The sequence below is a fragment of the Mizuhopecten yessoensis genome, unplaced genomic scaffold (genome assembly GCF_002113885.1).
Source record: "Mizuhopecten yessoensis strain PY_sf001 unplaced genomic scaffold, ASM211388v2 scaffold673, whole genome shotgun sequence".
Lineage (NCBI taxonomy): Eukaryota > Metazoa > Mollusca > Bivalvia > Pectinida > Pectinidae > Mizuhopecten > Mizuhopecten yessoensis.
In genome coordinates, this window is record NW_018403664.1 from 91363 (window position 1) to 107609 (window position 16247).

Here is a 16247-nt window from a genome sequence, read left to right on the forward strand (position 1 = left end):
TCAAGGAGGTTATTTCTGTCGCGTTACATACTCGAGTGACAGACACGTTGTAAATGAGCAGTTGTCCACGCCCTGACCTCGCCGCCATGTTTGCACTGGCTCACTGTACACAATGTACCCGTTTGACACTGACCAGGGCGGTGTTTGTTGGTACCGTGGTCTCCAACTTATCACTCGACACTAGTGTGTATATCGTGGACATGCCACGTGTGTCGATATTAGATGTCCATTTCTACAAAAAGTTTATTTATAGCTTCTGACTGCTCCTGAATTACATGAATTATTTGATTCACAACTATTGCGTAAATAATCTCTGAAGGTGATATCTACACCCAGTAACACAATTGCCATGTTGTAAGCCTTCTTAAGGATGTATACTGGCTTAATTTGACGCACATCTCCTTTTAAAAGAGTTCCAAACTCTCTTCAATGAATGGCTATTAGCCATTGGTTAAATGTGCAAACCTAATGAAGTGTATGCCAGGGTCATTTGTTTAAATTAGGATTAGCAATTTGACAGGTTCCAAAAAAAATATCTATTTTATTTTCAAAAATATATAAACTTATTAAAAATGAATTTATATAGTACTTAAAAACGATCACATGACGACAGTAAATTCAGAAATATCCATGAATAATCTGATATAGAGTATACTTATATATTTTCAATTACATTTTGGAAATTAACGTTTCTTAATCGTGTCACTTCCGCTTCATTCAAAGAAATAGTATTTGAATGAAAACAAGACAGCATGGTTTACTTTATATCTCCTCATTTCTGTACGAACATTCTATATTTCATTTCAATTATGTCTGATATTTATAAATGTGATGTTGATATTCCTAAAAGTGTCCAGCCTGGAACATTTCTCACGGGGGAGGTTAATGATCGTGCTCGACCTTACAGATCTGTGTATCTTTTTCTATCACATGTATACACTGTTTACGCGTTAAAGCTGATCCCACCTGAGTGACCACATCGCCACAATGAGGGACTAATACGATCTCGTGCTAAATCAAAACAAGGTATTGTCAACTTTATCCAGTGTTCTTTACCTACGTATTAAATGTATCTCAGTACCAAAAGTTCCCTAGTCGTAGATTCAACAATTGTAATGTCGGGATTTCACGTGAAATAATTTAACTAGCTTAATATCCAAATATGGTAATGTGGCAAGGTTTGGTGACGCACGTTATAAAACAAGTCTTGTATATCGTTGTGAAGCTAACTAATCACGGAACAACAATGATAATGCAGTGATGTACATTTGGCATTCACCGGGCAATTCTGCCACTATTTCTAGAGGATGTTTATATCGAAGGCTACATTGGGGGAGTACTTATCAGATTGGGTTCCTAATTTTAGGCTGGAACGTGAATATTCTTGATAGGGAAGTGACGCCCAAATGACGTCATATGTGGAGGCGAGTTTGTCCGTGTATTTCTTGTCGTCGATTTTTAATTTGAAAATAATTGCACCTTTGAAACCAGAAAGAAACAAATACTAGAAAGATCAAAACGATGCAAATCGTGTGGGCTGGCGATTCTGTCTGTAGGTGGTGTTGATTGGTTTCTATATAAGAGCTAGCCTTGTACGCACCAGTATTTTTATGAACTCAACAATTTCGAAATAGAGGATTTCGGCAGACACACCTTTAAATGGGTTTTTACAAGATGCGGAGATGGGTAACGAGTTTCCGAAAATAACAAAAATAATCCTCGGTTACGTCAGGACCGGTCATGGTTATACTCTCAGAAAGATATATGCGTGCTAATTTTGATCATGTGTTAGGTTACCTGATGATATTAACTTTTTACTGACATGTAGTGATATTGTCTAAAACGCTATATCAGTGTGATACCGTCGTCAAAATTGATGAACAAAAATATCTGCTAGGCATTATGTATTTTTTATGATTTTGAATTGCTTCATATTTATTTAAAGAAATCAGTATCAGTTAAAACAGCATTCACACAATTAGTTGGTCGTTTTATTTTTCTACGTGTTAATTTCGATAGTCTGACCTTTTCTTCATTTTTATCACTAGGCTTAAACTATCCGCATTCTCTTGAAACCATTTGCTTGTGTCGATATTGTTTTCAATTTCGTTTTTAATTCCGTTGGGTGACATTTTACTTTAGTCATCATGACTTGATTTCCACCAATAAAATGTCAGTGTCTTCCTTGTAATCATGTCATAGATTACTGGAGACGGATACCTTCCTGGCTTTGACAGGAGATTTCATCACGGGTATTTCCTGTTTAACTGTGACCTCTCAGTTCCTTTTGTTTTCTTTGTTCGAAGATTTTTCTGGATTTTTCTGGATTTAAATGAAATTGTTGTAGAGTTTATTGCTAGATTGTGAAGCTGACCAATTATTCGAACATTCTCAGGATATGTAATTATCTACTATTTGCATATAGTTAAGTGTTAATCTGGTCTATATCGGTTTGTATCTGCCGCCATCGTGTCCGATTTCTTTTCTATCATATATCTTTGCAGATCAAAGCAAATCTTTATTTGACAACAAAGAGACCAAAATAGATTTGTTAATAATTAATCTTATGTCTAAAATCGCTTTATAATCAAAAGGCCGCCTATTCAATACCATCAAATGGTGTTTACTTAAAACGAAGAACGTAGACGGTCATTCGCGATCCGGATTATCATGCTTACAAATTCAGACTTTTAATTAAGCATAGTAGAGAGACATCACGAAATTCGTTTGTTGTAAAAAAAAAAACTACGCATATGTTATATTCATTCAAAGAACCCTCCTGGTGTATCTCAGACATTGCTCTCTCTCTTATAAACACACCCACAAGTAAGCCTCTGAAAGAGATGACCAAAGTAAGCAATCCATTTGTGTTCAGCTCAAAAACGCCCAAATTTGCTTTCTCAATTATGTAAATGATGTATAGCAAGTCAACTCAACATTTAATACACAAAGAAGGGTCGCAAAAACTATGAGAGATAGCTTGAAATGAAATAGTTCTCATTCAAACAACGAAATCTGTAAATGTATTCAGAACTGACCTTTATTTTGACGGAGTATACGGTAGAATGAACGCAGTTGGCAACGAAAATATTCTAAGGTGCGTTAGCGCTCCAATAAAGAATCGGGATATCTTTTAGGATTATTCTATAGTTTATATCTCCTAAATTAATGTAGATATTTATATAGATTATTAACATTACCACCGCTTTTAGCGTCAAAAGTGGGTGTTAAGTGGGGAGCATTCATGGGATTCAGCATCGAAGTGTGCACATATTGACGGATGTAAGCGTGCATACATATATATTTTTTCATATCTTTGGTATCCAAAATGATTTGCATGGGTCGATACTTATGTCGATTTAGCTATACAATCAATAATTTTCCTCAAATGTTGCTTTATTGCATTAAGTAGAATATGATTTCGAAGGAGTTTAGAGTTGCATTAGATAATGCAAGTGTTGTTTATATGAAGAAAATAAATACCTTTTTTAAGCAGTAAAATGTCATATTCCTCCTGAAGCACATTGCCGAAACCCCATTGCCCTCTTTACTTTTCGGGATGAAATATATATTTACTGCTTAAAAGCACTCTTTGAATAAAAGCAACTCTTGCATTATATGATACATGCAACTACTCTTTTTAAGACCCAGAAATAAATATTCTTCACAATGCAATAAAGTAACATTTGACGAAAATGTTCACATGGGTAGTGAAAAACGTAATCACCGACACTGACCGCAAGTGTTTACAACTGCGGTAGGAAATTGCCTTGAGCAAATTAGAAAGTTATGTCACTGAAACTTTCCCCTATGCCGGGCATAACATTTTGAGTACTGACGATATGTCTGGAAGAAAAAAGAAGCACTGACCTTAGTGATATCCGTCCCTCTTTGATGCTTACACCCCTTATCTGTCAAAAATCGATAACCAAGTTTTGAGGCTATACACAGTGGTTAAGTTGCATTGTCATAATAATTTTCTCCGTATGCAAAATATTGTATTTGACTACAAACAATGACCTTACGTATGACCTTATATGACCTTGTTGTTCATATAATAAGTTCTGGTGGTAAACTTACAGCTTTTAGATAATGAGACGGACAATGGGCGTTTCCTATTTCGGATTCCAGTTACTTATATGAATCTCCTAATAATGATCGTATTTCGAAGAAATGGTGAGTTTCCTGCTTAAACCAAATCTCCACCTGATGGTGGTCGCCCTGGTAACGTGACTGGACGTTGGCCGGAGGAATATGAGGAAAAGTGATGTACGGTTGTATGTCACTGTCCTATAGAATCTTAAATCACTGAAAGCACGTGCAATTGCATACGTTGATTATCTATACCGGCGGCGAGGAGAAAGGGGAACCAAGGGAGTGACGCTTAGCAGGCCGAAAACTGTTAAAATTTGATGTAAAGTGAAATGTGGTTAAGTGTGAAATACTAGGATTTTATCACATACCTGTTAAATCTTGTTATAGTAATACAAGCAATTTTCAGACCATGAAATACAACGTTCTGTATTGCACATGGCGAACTGAAAAGTTCCCGGTATTTGCAAAAAGTATCAAAGTTTATAAAATCTTTGTATCGATCTCTACCAAATACGGAAGGTATTTGATAAAAGCAAGACCACACACTTGTGTTTTTCTAACGAATCAGAGAACACTCATTTAATGCGTGGACGTATATATTCGTCCGCGCAATAAACTAGTGCTTTCTGATTCGTTAGAAAAGCACAAGTGTGTGGTCTTGCATATGTATACCATTAAGAGTAATAGCGAAAGTAGACAGAAGTGTTGGGGTGTTTATAAACAGATATTTGCATTTGTTATCCAATTACTTCTGAAACTGTGTATTGGGCAATTGATCAATTGTTGAAAATTAAGTCAACATCGATTGATATGTACACAAGGTTTATTCTCAGATTTATAAACGGTTCCTTTAGGTTATCTTTTGCAATGTACATTATGTATAGGTGTCTAGTCTTGTCAATATCTTGTAAGGTTACCTGAAGCTATCTTACCACCAATGTCATGTAAGCTTAGCTGAGGTTAGTAGTAGTCTAATAATCAATAGTCTAGTCATCATTGCCTAGTTAGTTACCTGTAGGTTTCTATGCGTCAATGCATATAGCTAGTTATATGTAGCTTTCCAGAAGGGCTCCAGCCCTCATTGCCTTCTTAGATCAGTCTATGCGTCAAAGCCTATAGTTAGTTATATGTAGCTTACCAGAAGGGCTCTAGCCCTCATTGCCTTCTTAGATCAGTCTAGTCGTCAATGTCTATAGCTAGTAATATGTAGCTTACCAGAAGGGGTCTAGCCCTCAGTGCCTTCTTAGATCTGTCTAGGCGTCAATGCCTATAGCTAGTTATATGTAATTTACCAGAAGGGGTCTAGCCATCAGTGCCTTCTTAGATCAGTCTAGTCGTCAAAGCCTATAGCTATACCAGAAGGGATCTAGTCATATGTGCCTTCTTAGATCAGTCTAGTCGTCAATGCCTATATCTAGTTATATGTAGTTTACCAAAAGGGGTCTAGTCCTCAGCGCCTTCTTAGATCTGTCAAGGCGTCAATGCCTATAGCTAGTTGTATGTAGTTTACCAGAAGGGGTCTAGCCATCAGTGCCTTCTTAGATCAGTCTTAGTGTCAATGCCTATAGTTAGTTATATTTAGTTTACGAGAAGGGGTCTAGTCCTCAGTGCCTTCTTAGATCATTCTAGTCGTCAATGCCTATAGCTAGTTATATATAGTTTACCAGAAGGGGTCTAGTCCTCAGTGCTTTCTTAGATCTGTCCAGGCGTCAATGCCTATAGCTAGTTATATGTAGTTTACCAGAAGGGGTCTAGCCATCAGTGCCTTCTTAGATCAGTCTAGTTGTCAATGCCTATAGCTAGTTATATGTAGTTTACCAGAAGGGTTCTAGCCATCAGTGCCTTCTTAGATCTGTCTAGGCGTCAATGACTATAGCTAGTTATATGTAGTTTACCAGAAGGGGTCTAGCCATCAGTGCCTTCTTAGATCTGTCTAGGCGTCAATGCCTATAGCTAGTTATATATAGTTTACCAGAAGGGGTCTAGCCATCAGTGTTTTCTTAGATCTGTCCAGGCGTCAATGCCTATAGCTAGTTATATGTAGTTTACCAGAAGGGGTCTAGCCATCAGTGTTTTCTTAGATCTGTCCAGGCGTCAATGCCTATAGCTAGTTATATGTAGTTTACCAGAAGGGCTCTAGCCATCAGTGCCTTCTTAAATCAGTCTTAGCGTCAATGTCTATAGCTACTTATATGTAGTTTACGAGAAGGGGTCTAGTCCTCAGTGCCTTCTTACACACGTAGATCAGTCTAGGCGTCAATGTCTATAGCTAGTTATATGTAGTTTACCAGAAAGGGTCTAGTCCTCTGTGCCTTCTTACACATGTAGATCAGTCTAGGCGTCAATGTCTATAGCTAGTTATATGTAGTTTACCGGAAGGGGTCTAGTCCTCTGTGCCTTCTTAGATCAGTTTAGTCGTCAATGCCTATAGCTAGTTATATGTAGTTTACGAGAAGGGGTCTAGTCCTCAGTGCCTTCTTAGATCTGTCTAGGCGTCAATGTCTGTAGCTAGTTATATGTAGTTTACCAGAAAGGGTCTAGTCCTCTGTGCCTTCTTAGATCAGTTTAGTCGTGAATGCCTATAGCTAGTTATATGTGGAAAAGCCTATAGTTAGTTATATGTAGCTTACCAGAAGGGGTCTAGCCATCAGTGCCTTCTTAGATCCGTCTAGGCGTCAATGTCTATAGATAGTTATATGTAGTTTACGAGAAGGGGTCTAGGCCTCAGTGCCTTCTTAGATCTGTATAGGCGCCAATGCCTATAGCTAGTTATATGTAGTTTACCAGAAGGGGTCTAGTCCTCATTGCCTTCTTAGATCAGTCTAGGCGCCAATGTCTATAGCTAGTTATATGTAGTTTACCGGAAATGGTCTAGTCTTCGGTGCCTTCTTAGATCAGTCTAGGCGTCAATGTCTATAGCTAGTTATATGTAGTTTACCGGAAATGGTCTAGTCTTCGGTGCCTTGCTTGTTTACTTCTACAAGTATAATCGTGAATACCTTGTCTCCTTGCTCGTACGAGTCTGGTCAGCAATGCCCGTTTTACGCATAGAATGTTAGTCGTTTGAACTATATAATAATTTATTGTTTACCAGGAACTTAATCATACTCACCAGTTCAGCCTCAATATATAACATAATATTTGCTTTTGTCGTCGTTTCACAAAATATGTTTCGAATGAATAACAATCATGAATGTGTAACGCCGTTCGCTGTCCATTAAAAGAAAGCTCTCGTGATAAATAAACGAAAAGTTTCTACATTTTAGAATGAGATATGGTGTAGGTTGAAAACGTCGTATCTACTGATAAAGAAAAAAATGATATGTTGGAGATGAATTAAAATATATTTGGATTATCTTCTTAATCAACATTCGATCAAATCCACTTTTGGAGCAAACAATGTCACAATACGACTGTAAAATTGCTTTAATGGTTTTGAGAATGGTCGTTACAAGTTTTGAAAAATACTTGCAGTGGTGGAACAACGTTGTGTTCAGGATTTTTTAGAAGTTATGTCATCAATAACAAACAATGTAGGTCTGTATCCTAACATTAGGTGGTGTTAGAAAAGGTTATATTACAGAAACATGAGTAGTTAGTATTTCACTTTTAAAGATTGGACAAATTAAACCCGATAATTTGTTGGTTTGTGTAGCCATATATATATATATGATGTGTAGAGAGTGATATAAGATATATTAGGGATTTAAATCATCTCATATGACAATTGATGTGTTTGCTACCATTAAATACTGTATTAATTTCAGTATGTTCTCGTTCTGTGTAGTTTTCCACGGACTTCATCTTTATTCCGAAATTAGCATCTCAGTTGTCGGCAAAAGTTCAATGTATCTCTGGATACTTTTGACTCGTAATGTAGAGCTGTCGTAGAACTACATTACGGATATGATTGGTAATGTAGAGCTGTCGTAGAATTACATTACGGATATGATTGGTAATGTAGAGCTGTCGTAGAATTACATTACGGATATGATTGGTAATGTAGAGCTGTCGTAGAATTACATTACGGATATGATTGGTAATGTAGAGCTGTCGTAGAATTACATTACGGATATGATTGGTAATGTAGAGCTGTCGTAGAATTACATTACGGATATGATTGGTAATGTAGAGCTGTCGTAGAATTACATTACGGATATGATTGGTAATGTAGAGCTGTCGTAGAATTACATTACGGATATGATTGGTAATGTAGAGCTGTCGTAGAATTACATTACGGATATGATTGGTAATGTAGAGCTGTCGTAGAATTACATTACGGATATGATTGGTAATGTAGAGCTGTCGTAGAATTACATTACGGATATGATTGGTAATGTAGAGCTGTCGTAGAATTACATTACGGATATGATTGGTAATGTAGAGCTGTCGTAGAATTACATTACGGATATGATTGGTAATGTAGAGCTGTCGTAGAATTACATTACGGATATGATTGGTAATGTAGAGCTGTCGTAGAATTACATTACGGATATGGTTAGTAATGTAGAGCTGTCGTAGAATTACATTACGGATATGGTTAGTAATGCTAGTAATTACGTGGTCATGTTGGACTTTTGAACTTAGTTTATGGAGATGTAGAACAAGAACACTCTGAAGGAGAAGTTTTTGTAAGGTGGTTTGTAGCTAAAAAGCTTAGTAGCAATGGGTTTTGAATAACTCTATGATTCTAAATAGGGATTGAACGGCGTTTTTTTTTTTTTTACTTTTCATGCCGGTATGAACGCAAATCGGTCACATCCATATTGCATGAAGCGCGTTCAATCCATATATTTACATTTTTACTATAGAACAATTGTTTAATTTTATTTATTTGTTCTGCCAATATTTTATTTATTTAATATTTTTTTGCGTATGCGTCGTCCTTTAAACGACATTGGCGGAACCGCCCAATTTAACTAAAATTGGCGCCAATATTTAACCGTAGTCATTTGAGCGTTTGACGCAGGGGAATTCTCCATGTTATCCGAAGCGAAGCGACAAGACTCTCGTTGAATAAGGTTAATATATGACGTCATAAGTACACTACGTGTTATAACACGAGAGTTTCTGCTTTCATATGGATTTCTGATGGTGATGTTCATATAGTGGGTTGCATCGTAAATTAAACTATCTGCAAATATTTTCTTTTCAGTCAAGTTGCAGCTTGCCCACCACAATGCATGCAAGCGCCAATCGGACCCTGGTCACGAAAACGGGCTGCAATTACCAGGAAAAGGGCCTTCGACCAGACCGCATTTAACGGATTAACGTACGTAATCAAGTAATTTCAACATATAAAATAATCAATAGAATTTTTTTTTCTCATTTCTCTATCATTTGTTAACAATATTCGGACTGAATTTGTGGCTACCCTTACGAGAATATCAATCCTCGTTATGTGGGTGTAAATGAAGTATAAATGCCCGTACAATGGTGTTTTATAGAGTAAACAACGGAGGGATTAAGATTGAATATCTTGGACTATCAAAACCATATATTCGCTTTGGATATAAGAGTTATAGAACACAGGTCCTTCATAGTTTACATGGAAAGGTTTATAATACATATACTTGGTATTGGTTTGGGATATGAAGGATGAGGAAAGTGTGTGGAATATATACGTGAAGTTGTAAAGGATATGTAGTGAATGGGTTGTGGATATGTAGGGTTTTTATAGTGGATGAGTCGTTGGTATTTATAAGTATGTTGTGTCTGAGTTGTGGTTTGTAGGGTGTATGTAGTGGATGGGTTGTGGATATGTACGGTGTATGTAGTGGGTGGGTTGTGGATATGTAGAATGTATATAGTGGATGGGGTGTGGATATCTAGGGTGTATGTAGTGGATGGGTCGTGAATATGTTGGGTGTTTGTAGTGGATGGGTTGTGGATATGTAGAATGTATATAGTGGATGGGTTGTGAATGTGTAGGGTGTATGTAGTGGATGGGTTGTGGATATGTAGGGTGTATATAGTGGATGGGTTGTGGATATGTAGGGTGTATGTAGTGGATGGGTTGTGGATATGTAGGGTGTATGTAGTGGATGGGTTGTGGATATGTAGGGTGTATGTAGTGGATGGGTTGTGGATATGTAGGGTGTATGTAGTGGATGGGTTGTGGATATGTAGGGTGTATGTAGTGGATGGGTTGTGGATATGTAGGGTGTATGTAGTGGATGGGTTGTGGATATGTAGGGTGTATGTAGTGGATGGGTTGTGGATATGTAGGGTGTATGTAGTGGATGGGTTGTGGATATGTAGGGTGTATGTAGTGGATGGGTTGTGGATATGTAGGGTGTATGTAGTGGATGGGTTGTGGATATGTAGGGTGTATGTAGTGGATGGGTTGTGGATATGTAGGGTGTATGTAGTGGATGGGTTGTGGATATGTAGGGTGTATGTAGTGGATGGGTTGTGGATATCTAGGATGTATGTAGTGGATGGGTTGTGGATATGTAGGGTGTATGTAGTGGATGGGTTGTGGATATGTAGGGTGTATGTAGTGGATGGGTTGTGGATATGTAGGGTGTATGTAGTGGATGGGTTGTGGATATGTAGGGTGTATGTAGTGGATGGGTTGTGGATATGTAGGGTGTATGTAGTGGATGGGTTGTGGATATGTAGGGTGTATGTAGTGGATGGGTTGTGGATATGTAGGGTGTATGTAGTGGATGGGTTGTGGATATGTAGGGTGTATGTAGTGGATGGGTTGTGGATATGTAGGGTGTATGTAGTGGATGGGTTGTGGATATGTAGGGTGTATGTAGTGGATGGGTTGTGGATATGTAGGGTGTATGTAGTGGATGGGTTGTGGATATGTAGGGTGTATGTAGTGGATGGGTTGTGGATATGTAGGGTGTATGTAGTGGATGGGTTGTGGATATGTAGGGTGTATGTAGTGGATGGGTTGTGGATATGTAGGGTGTATGTAGTGGATGGGTTGTGGATATGTAGGGTGTATGTAGTGGATGGGTTGTGGATATGTAGGGTGTATGTAGTGGATGGGTTGTGGATATGTAGGGTGTATGTAGTGGATGGGTTGTGGATATGTAGGGTGTATGTAGTGGATGGGTTGTGGATATGTAGGGTGTATGTAGTGGATGGGTTGTGGATATGTAGGGTGTATGTAGTGGATGGGTTGTGGATATGTAGGGTGTATGTAGTGGATGGGTTGTGGATATGTAGGGTGTATGTAGTGGATGGGTTGTGGATATGTAGGGTGTATGTAGTGGATGGGTTGTGGATATGTAGGGTGTATATAGTGGATGGGTTGTGGATATGTAGGGTGTATGTAGTGGATGGGTTGTGGATATGTAGGGTGTATGTAGTGGATGGGTTGTGGATATGTAGGGTGTATGTAGTGGATGGGTTGTGGATATGTAGGGTGTATGTAGTGGATGGGTTGTGGATATGTAGGGTGTATGTAGTGGATGGGTTGTGGATATGTAGGGTGTATGTAGTGGATGGGTTGTGGATATGTAGGGTGTATGTAGTGGATGGGTTGTGGATATGTAGGGTGTATGTAGTGGATGGGTTGTGGATATGTAGGGTGTATGTAGTGGATGGGTTGTGGATATGTAGGGTGTATGTAGTGGATGGGTTGTGGATATGTAGGGTGTATGTAGTGGATGGGTTGTGGATATGTAGGGTGTATGTAGTGGATGGGTTGTGGATATGTAGGGTGTATGTAGTGGATGGGTTGTGGATATCTAGGATGTATGTAGTGGATGGGTTGTGGATATGTAGGGTGTATGTAGTGGATGGGTTGTGGATATGTAGGGTGTATGTAGTGGATGGGTTGTGGATATGTAGGGTGTATGTAGTGGATGGGTTGTGGATATGTAGGGTGTATGTAGTGGATGGGTTGTGGATATGTAGGGTGTATGTAGTGGATGGGTTGTGGATATGTAGGGTGTATGTAGTGGATGGGTTGTGGATATGTAGGGTGTATGTAGTGGATGGGTTGTGGATATGTAGGGTGTATGTAGTGGATGGGTTGTGGATATGTAGGGTGTATGTAGTGGATGGGTTGTGGATATGTAGGGTGTATGTAGTGGATGGGTTGTGGATATGTAGGGTGTATGTAGTGGATGGGTTGTGGATATGTAGGGTGTATGTAGTGGATGGGTTGTGGATATGTAGGGTGTATGTAGTGGATGGGTTGTGGATATGTAGGGTGTATGTAGTGGATGGGTTGTGGATATGTAGGGTGTATGTAGTGGATGGGTTGTGGATATGTAGGGTGTATGTAGTGGATGGGTTGTGGATATGTAGGGTGTATGTAGTGGATGGGTTGTGGATATGTAGGGTGTATGTAGTGGATGGGTTGTGGATATGTAGGGTGTATGTAGTGGATGGGTTGTGGATATGTAGGGTGTATGTAGTGGATGGGTTGTGGATATGTAGGGTGTATGTAGTGGATGGGTTGTGGATATGTAGGGTGTATGTAGTGGATGGGTTGTGGATATGTAGGGTGTATGTAGTGGATGGGTTGTGGATATGTAGGGTGTATGTAGTGGATGGGTTGTGGATATGTAGGGTGTATGTAGTGGATGGGTTGTGGATATGTAGGGTGTATGTAGTGGATGGGTTGTGGATATGTAGGGTGTATGTAGTGGATGGGTTGTGGATATGTAGGGTGTATGTAGTGGATGGGTTGTGGATATGTAGGGTGTATGTAGTGGATGGGTTGTGGATATGTAGAATGTATATAGTGGATGGGTTGTGGATATCTAGGGTGTATGTAGTGGATGGGTTGTGGATATGTAGGGTGTATGTAGTGGATGGGTTGTGGATATGTAGAATGTATATAGTGGATGGGTTGTGAATATGTAGAGTGTATGTAGTGGATGGGTTGTGGATATGTAGAATGTATATAGTGGATGGGTTGTGGGTATCTAGGGTGTATGTAGTGGATTGGTTGTGGATATGTAGGGTGTATGTAGTGGATGGGTTGTGGATATGTAGAATGTATATAGTGGATGGGTTGTGAATATGTAGAGTGTATGTAGTGGATTGGTTGTGGATATGTAGGGTGTATGTAGTGGATGGGTTGTGGATATTTAGGGTGTATGTAGTGAATGGGTTGTTGGTATGTAGGGTTATGTAGTGAAAGGGTTGTGGATATGTGGGGTGTATGTAGTGGATGGGTTGTGGATATGTAGAATGTATATAGTGGGTGGGTTGTGAATATGTTGGGTGTTTGTAGTGGATGGGTTGTGGATATGTAGGGTGTATGTAGTGGATTGGTGGTGGATATGTGGGGTGTATGTAGTGGATGGGTTGTGGATATGTGGGGTGTATGTAGTGGATGGGTTGTGGATATGTGGGGGGTATGTAGTGGATGGGTTGTGGATATGTAGGTTGTATGTAGTGGATGGGTTGTGGATATGTAGAATGTATGTAGTGGATGGGTTGTGGATATGTAGAATGTATATAGTGGGTGGGTTGTGAATATGTTGGGTGTTTGTAGTGGATGGGTTGTGGATATGTAGGGTGTAATGTAGTGGATGGGTTGTGGATATGTAGGGTGTATGTAGTGGGTGGGGTGTGGGTATGTAGGGGGTATGTAGTGGATGGGGTGTGGATATTTAGGGTGTATGTAGTGAATGGGTTGGTGGTATGTAGGGTTATGTAGTGAAAGGGTTGTGGATATGTGGATATCTAGGGTGTATGTAGTGGATGGTTTGTGGATATGTAGGGTGTAATGTAGTGGATGGGTTGTGGATATGTAGGGGTTTTATAGTGGATGGGGTGTGGATATGTAGGGGGTATGTAGTGGATGGGGTGTGGATATGTAGGGTGTATGTAGTGAATGGATTGTGGATATGTAGGGTGTTTGTAGTCGGTGGGCTGTTGGTATATAGGTGTATGTAGTCGGTGGGCTGTTGGTATATAGGTGTATGTATACTAAACCATACCAATAGTTGATGATGTGTAATGGTTTAACATACAGTATAGGTTGTGAGAGTTCAACAACATACTATTTTTTTTATTATGGTTTCTGTTTTGTTTTTATTTCTATGAACGATAAAGATACCCCTCAATTTCGAACAGGTTCGATGATTATGGATGGTTCATGAAGTTACTAGGACGGGACGTCGACAAACGAAACAGCTGAAAGGTATGAATAAAAGTTGTGTGTTAAAACAACAGCGTGCGGCATGCCATTACGTGGTTCAATCCACCCGTCCATAATAAGTATTGTAATATGCTAAAACTCATGTATCAATGTCTTCGGTTAAGGAAACCCGTGTTAGTTATAAAGTAACTAGTTATTAGTTTTTTATTTCAAGGAAAATAACTGTCAGTTTTTACACGGCATTTTTAGAACTACATTATCAACGAGTTATCCCCCTTAACACTCGCAGACTGTATTTGAAGAAGGGTGCGATAAGTTACCACACGCTCTGTTTCTACCCGGAATCGACCCTATAAGACCAAAGTTCTCTTAGCAGCAAGAAACAATGATTTTGAAAACTACGTGATTTAATATCTGCAAAATATTACTAAAATCATGAAAAGCTGCATATATTTGGCCATAAAAACTATTTTGAAACCTGATAAATGATTGAATTGCTTACTACTGACTTTTACTTCTCTACCTATCTGAATAACCTTTTAACTTTTACTCACCGGTTACTTTATGCCGCATTTACTTTTACTTGTAGGTGTGTTGCCAGGACAGATCCCAGGAGAAAGCTCGTTGATATGTGTATGGCCCTTTCAAATAGTGGAACATTCTATTTTTCTTGTTGCGACAAATTAGAAAAGACGGCCTGACGAAGCAACGGTTGGACATTTATGAGATTTTTTTGTTCTTTGTACGATAAGATTTCTGTGAATTCTTACAGAAAAGTTATTTTTAAATTTGTGCTGTTGTTGTCTAGTTGACTATTTCCGCACATGACCTACATCTTAACTTAGAACTATTGAAGCGAAAATGAGATAACACTAACTTAGTTTGAAACTACATGTAATTTATACTGGAAGTTTCGCGCAATTGCTGGAATTTTTTTCTTTCAAAAAGTTCATAAAACTTTCACATGTGTACTAGTTTGGTTTCCGCTCCAGAAACCGTACCCAATATTTACAACAAAAGTTGTATGTCTTTACGCTTAAGGATTAAAATGCTCTAAGGCGTGTTTTGAGTTTTTATTTTAAGTTTTTATTTAATTTTCTATGAGTTTCAATAATTATTTTGGGGGGCTTAAAGGTTAATTTGTCACTGTTACGTTTTGTTGTTGTGAATTCAATAAAATATATTGTGCTATAAAGCGTTTACTTTATTCTCTCGTATATTCAGGAATAAAAACTTATTTTACTGAATAAGACAAGCCAGCACTTATTTCTAACAACAAACAGACAAATGCATTCAAAAGCTGTAACTTACATATTGTACAACATTTTTTTTTATCTTTCAATATTTTCATTCAATGTTTAAAGTATGGAATACCGCTTTATCAATGTTTATAGTGCGAAATAATGCTTTATGAATGCTTATAGATCAGAATCCTATTGTTTCAATGTTTATAGACGGATTCTCTGTCATATACATTTCTGTGTTAATTTGTTTGCGCATGGTTAATAAATACAGGTGAAACAATATAATGCACTGTGGCAAACTGAACTGTATGCTTGTTGAAACTGACGTCATTCTATTGATCGTTTTAGCTGTCTAGAAAAATGCATAATTGTTTCTTCTCATAACGAAACTGAATGCTTACTCTATCTTATCCTTATATTGTCAAGTTTTCAATGAAAAGGTTGAATTAAACATGTTGAAATAAAACAGAAATATATATAAAGAAAGTGTCCCAGTTATATTTCATACCTAATCTTAGTGACTTAAATTTGTTCAATACATTTTGAAAGTGAAATATTTAGAAATTATCTTATATATGCCTACTCCATATCAGCCCGAGGGGACGGAGTCCAAAGGGCTGATATGGGTCGTGGGCTCGTACGAAGTGACCTATGGAAATGGTCATATGCCAAACGTTTTATCACATAATGCTCTCTAACAGTAAAATCTTACACAATATCACATAAAACACAGAACGAATTTATATTTCATTTCAAACATTATCATATTCTAATTTTAGATAAAATACAATAAACAGTATGAAAAATACAGATTGATAATCATGGTG

The 16247-nt window shown here is 38.2% G+C and overlaps 1 long non-coding RNA gene across 1 annotated transcript in view; it reads left to right on the forward strand.

The window, feature by feature from the left end:
• LOC110451569 overlaps positions 1-15886 on the forward strand; it is a 33443-nt gene extending 17557 nt beyond the window's left edge. Inside the window, exons 3-5 of the long non-coding RNA XR_002463093.1 lie at positions 9251-9367; positions 14152-14218; positions 14766-15886. This is a non-coding gene — a long non-coding RNA (uncharacterized LOC110451569). The remainder of the gene's footprint in view (positions 1-9250; positions 9368-14151; positions 14219-14765) is intronic.
• Positions 15887-16247: the final 361 nt, after the last annotated feature.